The sequence below is a fragment of the Schistocerca piceifrons genome, chromosome 2, assembly GCF_021461385.2.
Source record: "Schistocerca piceifrons isolate TAMUIC-IGC-003096 chromosome 2, iqSchPice1.1, whole genome shotgun sequence".
Lineage (NCBI taxonomy): Eukaryota > Metazoa > Arthropoda > Insecta > Orthoptera > Acrididae > Schistocerca > Schistocerca piceifrons.
The window spans coordinates 545,006,271-545,012,804 of record NC_060139.1 but is presented as its reverse complement, the minus strand read 5'-3'; positions in this window follow the sequence as shown (position 1 = coordinate 545,012,804).

The window sequence follows — 6,534 nt, the reverse complement described above, 5'->3', positions numbered from 1 at the left end:
AAGCATCTCGCATTGAAGCAAAAATTATACCAGCAACCATATTAGCATCATGCAATATTAATGTGGAAGATCACTATACTCATGAAAGAGTTCTGTTGTCTCAAAGCCAAAGCATTCGTTAAGACAGAACAAATTACCGGTAATTGAGTTTATGACCTGTGGATTAATTACAAACTATTTCAACAGTGAATATTGATGGGACAGAAATAATTTACGGCGCCTATTTCGTAAGAAATTAACATCTGTGAGTTACTATATATATCAATGAAATAAACAAGAGAGTGATAAGGCACTATTCACACCTCGAATATTAAAATTGCTATTAATAAAAAAAAGACTTTCACGATCGACCATAAAGACAGAACCTGCAGACTGATTAAACATTATGTTCAGAACTGTGCAGTGGTACGAATTGCACATTACCGAAGCAGCATCTCGTCACTGACAGGTAACACATTCCGTCTTGGTAAAAGAAAGGCGTACTGAACATCTGTAACATGCATATACTTTATGAATTGGCTACATATTAAAACCTGTATGAAAATTATCCAACGGCTGAACTTAATATTACTAATAAAAGGGACGCAAAACAGGATCGCAAAAATCGAATTTGTGTTTTTCTCACACGATACCATGAACGTCATGGATCTAGCCAATCAGATGGATGCAGTATTTCTTGATTTCCGAAAGGCATTCGTCTCAGTACAACACCAATCCTTATTAAGTAAATTACAAAAAAATCGAGCATCATTCGAAATTTGCGATTTATTGGCAGGCAGGACGTAGTATGTTACCTTGAAAAAGAGTTATTAACAGACACAGAAGTAACTTTAGACGTGCCCCAGGGTAGTGTGTTGGGCCCCCCACTTTTCGTACAGTATATTAATGACCTAGCAGACAATATTAATAGTAACCTCAGAATATGTGCAGATGTTGTAGTTATCTATAATGAATAACTGTATGAGAAAAGCTGCAGAATTCAATGAGATCTTGATAAATTTTCAAGCTGGTGCAAAATAATTTTACATCTTCGGAAATGAAAACTTGTGCTCTGTGCATAACGCAGGGAAGTAGTATCCCATGATTGCAATATCAGGGAGTCACAACTGGAGGCAGTGATCTCATATAAATACCTAGGTGCAACAGTTTGCGTATACATAAAATAGAATGATTATGGAAGCCCAATACCATTTAAAGCGGGGTGCAGGGTACTGGTCAAATGGAATCTATCAACAAAGGAGACAGCTAATGTAACACTGGTGTGTGGGACCTGCACCATACAGGACCAACAAAGGATGCTGAAAGTATACTTAGAAAGGGCAGGAATGGTCACAAGTTTGTTTGACCAACGGGAGAGCATCGAGGAATCTCCAAAAACATTAAATGTCAGATGCTGGAAGATACACGCCAACTAACCTGCAAACGCTTACTTACACAGTTTCAAGAACCAGTGTTAAGCAAGGAATCTAGGCAACACAGAGCAAAGATTAGGGCAATAACAGCACACTTGAGTCATTTAAATAGCAATTGCCCACTGTAATGGGAAGTATTCTTTGCCACTCACTTCGTAGTGCTTTGAAGAGAATGGAAGCAGATGTGAATGTATCTTACTTACTACTACTCACTGTCTTTCATCTGAAAGTCCAACAATAGTGTAAAACAACATGACACACTATTCTGCAGTGTACTCTGCGATGAAAATGACTTTGAATATAAAATGTGAGCAGCATAACTTGAATTAACCGCGACCATTTATGATGTGTCCCATAGCAAAAGGTATTGAGAGTAAGAAAATCTGGTATCTGGCTCCGCAGAAGTTTAATGCCCACTGGAAGTAATGGATCCTGATAGCCTTTGGAGGGCACAGTCTCGCCACAATGCTGCGTTCGCAGGGTGAGCACACCACTCGTCTCACCACACGAGTACATCAGCCAATAGTGTTCCTCGTAGCTAATATAGATATGGCCGCCCAGTGATCGGTCAGTCAGTTTCGTACTTGCATCAGGTATTGTTGGTTATACTATCATTGTTGTACTATAAACCATTCGATAACAATCTTGTTTGACACTTGGTCTTTCTCTCTGGTCGTGATTCAGAGAGTCTTCCTCTTTGCTCTTGGCCTGTTGACATCATTGTGTCGAAGGTTTCCGCTTTGTATTTTGTCTAAGTAGACTGCTTCGGTCTTGATTTTGTCTGTCTCCTGTCCACTGTCAGCTACTGCTTGGTGTCGTGTACCCTGCAGACAGCCCTTCCACCTTGCGGTGTCAATTGTTTTCCCCCTGGGTACTGATGCATGTGGTGATATCTTGCTACTCCTGGATATAGCTTTGGCAATGAGGAAGAAGGAAGTTGTTTGGTAGCATGGACTCTAAATTGGCAGCAGCAACTAACGTGACAGTAACAACTTCACATAGACTTGGGGAGTGCCTCAGACATTTTTTACTGTGCCAGACCAGTTCACGTTACCTTAGGTGCAGATATGAAGCAGGAGCTAGATCATGTCCAGGCTACTAGGGTTATCAAGCTGGTGAAATCTAGTGCATGGACACTCCCTTAGTCATCTTCAGAAAGCCCAGTGGTTCTCTAGGCTTGTGTGGAGATTTCAAGGCTACAATCAGTGCACAATTGCAGGTAGAAGCTTATCCTACCCCCAGTTGTAGGTCCACATCATCAAACTTGTTGGAGAGGAATACTACACGAAGACCAACCTTGCCGATGCTTGCCTCCACTTACACTTAGACAAGACATCACAGAACATCATTGTCATTAACATGCCTTTGGTTTGTGCAAAAACTAGAGGCTCCCATTTAGCATAGCCTCAGCACCCACAGATTTCCAAATGTTTCTGGAACAGGTGACACAACATGTTCCAGCTTGCGTGAATTAGCTGGCAATGACAACACCCCATTGCCATATGGGTGTTGTCATTAACATGCCTTTGGTTTGTACACTTGCTAGACACTCACATTTAACGTTGCTTCAGCTGTCACAAATTTCCAAAGGTTTCTGGAACAAGTGACACGAAATATTCCAATTTGTGTGAATTACCTGGATGATCCCATTGTCACAGGGCTCCCCCTCCAAGGAGCATTTACAAAATCTCTGTATCTTTTTTACCATCCTGTGGGACACAACCTACTTTGTCACTTAGAAAAGTGCAGGGTTTTTCAGCCAGAAGTGAAATATCTGGGATACTGGCTCACCAATGAGGGAACCAAGGCAACTGATCGGATTGATGCCACAATAGACTCCTAATCCCACCTAACAAACTCACCTGAGTTGTAGGTGTTTTTGGGAAAAATCAACTATTATTCCAAGTTCTTACCCCACATGGGCCACACTGTGCATCCCTGAATGAGCTGCATAGAAAAGGGTGTGTCTTACAATTGGACTCCTGCCTGTGACCAGGCTTTTATCCAATTGAAATTCATGTTGAATTCCGCCCTTCGTCTCATGCCATTTTCTCCCGGTTACCCACTGGTTGTGGCAACCAGTGCAGTAGCCTATGGCATTACTGCAGTCTTGGTGTACAGGAATGGGGATGGCTCCAAACAGCCTACAGCATATGGGTCGAAGACATTGACCCCTGCACTGCACAACTATTCCCAGATCAAAAAGGAGCCATTGATGGTAGTGTTTGCCACTAAACAATTTGATATCTTTCTGTGAAAAAGTTTTCCCTAATTACAAATCACAAGCCACTGGTGGCATTCTTTGGACCGCACTCCATACTTCCAGTGTGAACAGCCTGATGCACAGTGTAGCCCATTGTTCCTGAGTGCATCAGTTATACAACACAGCATTCTAATGTGTTGTTGCATCTTCCTGCTCCTCCAGACCCTGATTCTGACCAACAGGAGGCCTCTGTTTCCACATCAGTACTGAGCAGCAACATAAGTTGGATGGTTTTCCCATTACAGCTGCTTGTGTTTCCACCGCCATGCACTGGGACTCCACCTTCTGGCAGGCCCTCGGCTACATGACCCATGGCTGGTCAACTTACCACATCCACTGGTTGGTGACTGAGTTCAGCTCCCAGTAACATATTTCTCACACTCTCGGTTGTTGATGATGTCACCTCTCTTGGACGCTGAGATGGATGCACATCGGTTGGTCATCCTGGTAGACTTGCACCAACAGTTGTTGAGCTTGCTGCACGGAGGATATTGGGGGATATCTGACATGAAGAAGCAAGCCAGCTGACACATGAACTGGCCTGGAATCAGTGGTGACATCGAAGCAACGGTCCATGACTTCACAGCATGTGCATGTAACCAGGTAGTACCCCCACAATCTTTTGCCCCCTGGCCTACCCATGCCTCCCCTATGACTGCATCCATCTGGATTTTGCAAGCCCATTTTTGGGATCATTGTGGTTGTTCATTGTCGATACTTACTCTTAGTACCCATACATTGTACAAGTGTCATCCATTGCGACTATTGCCATTCTCGCTGACTTGGCTCAGGTTTTGGCCATCGAAGGGCTGTCTCGCACATGGTCTGTGATAATCGTCTGCAGTTTATAGTATGTGCCTTCATAGAGTTCTGTGAGACCAATGGCATAAAAATATTTGCAACCTCCAGAATGAAATTTCACTCTGCAGTGGAGTGTACGCTGATATGAAACTTCCTGGCAGATTAAAACTGTGTGTTGGTCCGAGACTCGAACTCGGGACCTTTTCCTTTTGCAGGAAAGTGTTGTACCATCTGAGCTACCCAAGCACGACTCATGACCCATCCTCACAACTTTAATTCCGCCAGTACCTCATCTCCTACCTTCCAAACTTCACAGAAGCTCTCCTGCGAACCCGGCAGAACTAGCACTCTCGTAAGAAAGGATATTAAAGAGACATGGCTTTGCCACAGCCTAGGGGATGTTTCCAGAATGAAATTGTCACTCTGCAGTGGAGAGTGCACTAATATGAAATTTCCTGGCAGATTAAAACTGTGTACTGGACTGAGACTCAAACGTGGGACCTTTGTCTTTCGCTGCCAAGTGCTCTACCATCTGAGCTATCCAAGCACGACTCACGACCCGTCCTGACAGCTTTTAATTCCACCAGTACCTCATCTGGCAGAACTGTGTTTGTGTGTCTGTGTGTGTGCAGGGTGTTCAAAACAAAGTGTAAAATACTTTGAGAGGTGGTAGTACTCATCAAAACAAGAAAAATAAGTCCAATAAACATACTTTCTGTGATAAATACATCTTTACAGGAGGTGTTCAAAGTGGCATTCATTCGTGACAATTCACTCCCCTGTCCTCCGGCATAAGGAATAATGCACCCTTTGAAGTATACCTGGTTGTTGTTGTATCTTGTGGTACACATTGAAGACATGACCCTGTAATGTCCACACAGCATTGATTGGTGGGGCATGGACCAATTCCTTCGGGTGTTCCCATAACCAAAATTATAGGGGACTGAAGTCTAGGGAAAGAGTAGAAGCGTGGGGCCACCATGAACAACCCAACAGTCCTGAAATACCTGTGTTTTAGGTGTTAGTGCACATTGTAACAAAAGTATGCTGGTGCGCCATCATGCATGAGCCATATTCGCATTCATTGCTGCAGTGGGACAGCCTCCAGCAAGGGAGGCAATACGTTAATGAGAAAGTCCAGGTAATGTGCCCCAGTTGACATTTGTGATAGCATGTATGGCCCTATTAATCTATCACCAAGAACTGTGGAAAAACTGGAACATTAGACAATCAAAGCAGTTGAGATGTGGTGATATAGACAAATGTTGAAAATTAGGTGGACTTCTAAGGTGAGGAATGAGGAGGTTCTGCGCAGAATTGGAGAAGAAAGGAATAAGTGGAAAACACTGACAAAAAGAAGGGACAGGATGATAGGACCTTTGTTAAGACAACAGAGAATGACTTCCATGGTACCAAAGGGAGCTGCAGAAGGCCAAAGACTGGAATACCTCCAGCAAATAATTGAGGAAACAGGCTGCAAGTGCTACTCTCGTATGAAAAGTCTGGCATAGGAGAGAAATTTGTGGCAGGCCGCATCACACCAGTCACAAGACTAAAGCCCCCCCCCCCTCCAAAAAAAAAGGGTAGACTTTACAGGTGCTGGTGAAACCTATGTAGCACCACTTCTCCATGCACGTATATGATGAATATGTCATCCACATGTAGAAACTAACAGTGTGGGCACAGCAGTTTTCAACTTAATGGTTTTTTTTTCCAAAAAAAAAAACGGCTTCACTGACCACATTTGCCACTACTGGTGAGAGGGGTGGGTCCATTGCCATTACACTTGCCTCCTCATAATATTTGTCCTGCTAACTGAAATATATTGATGACAGGCACAACTGCACTTCGTCACAAATATATAATGGCATTCGCTGCTGTAAGATATTAATTGTCTGTTCCTTTGGCATGCTGGACAATATGGACTTTCTCATAAGTGACAATTAAATTTGGAACTTGGTTATAAAGTGTGTAGAAACCTTAAGGCAAGATGTCTTGTTGCAGGCCAGTTGGCTTATTGTGTAAGCCAATTGTTTCGTCTGATAGCCAGTGGGTGAA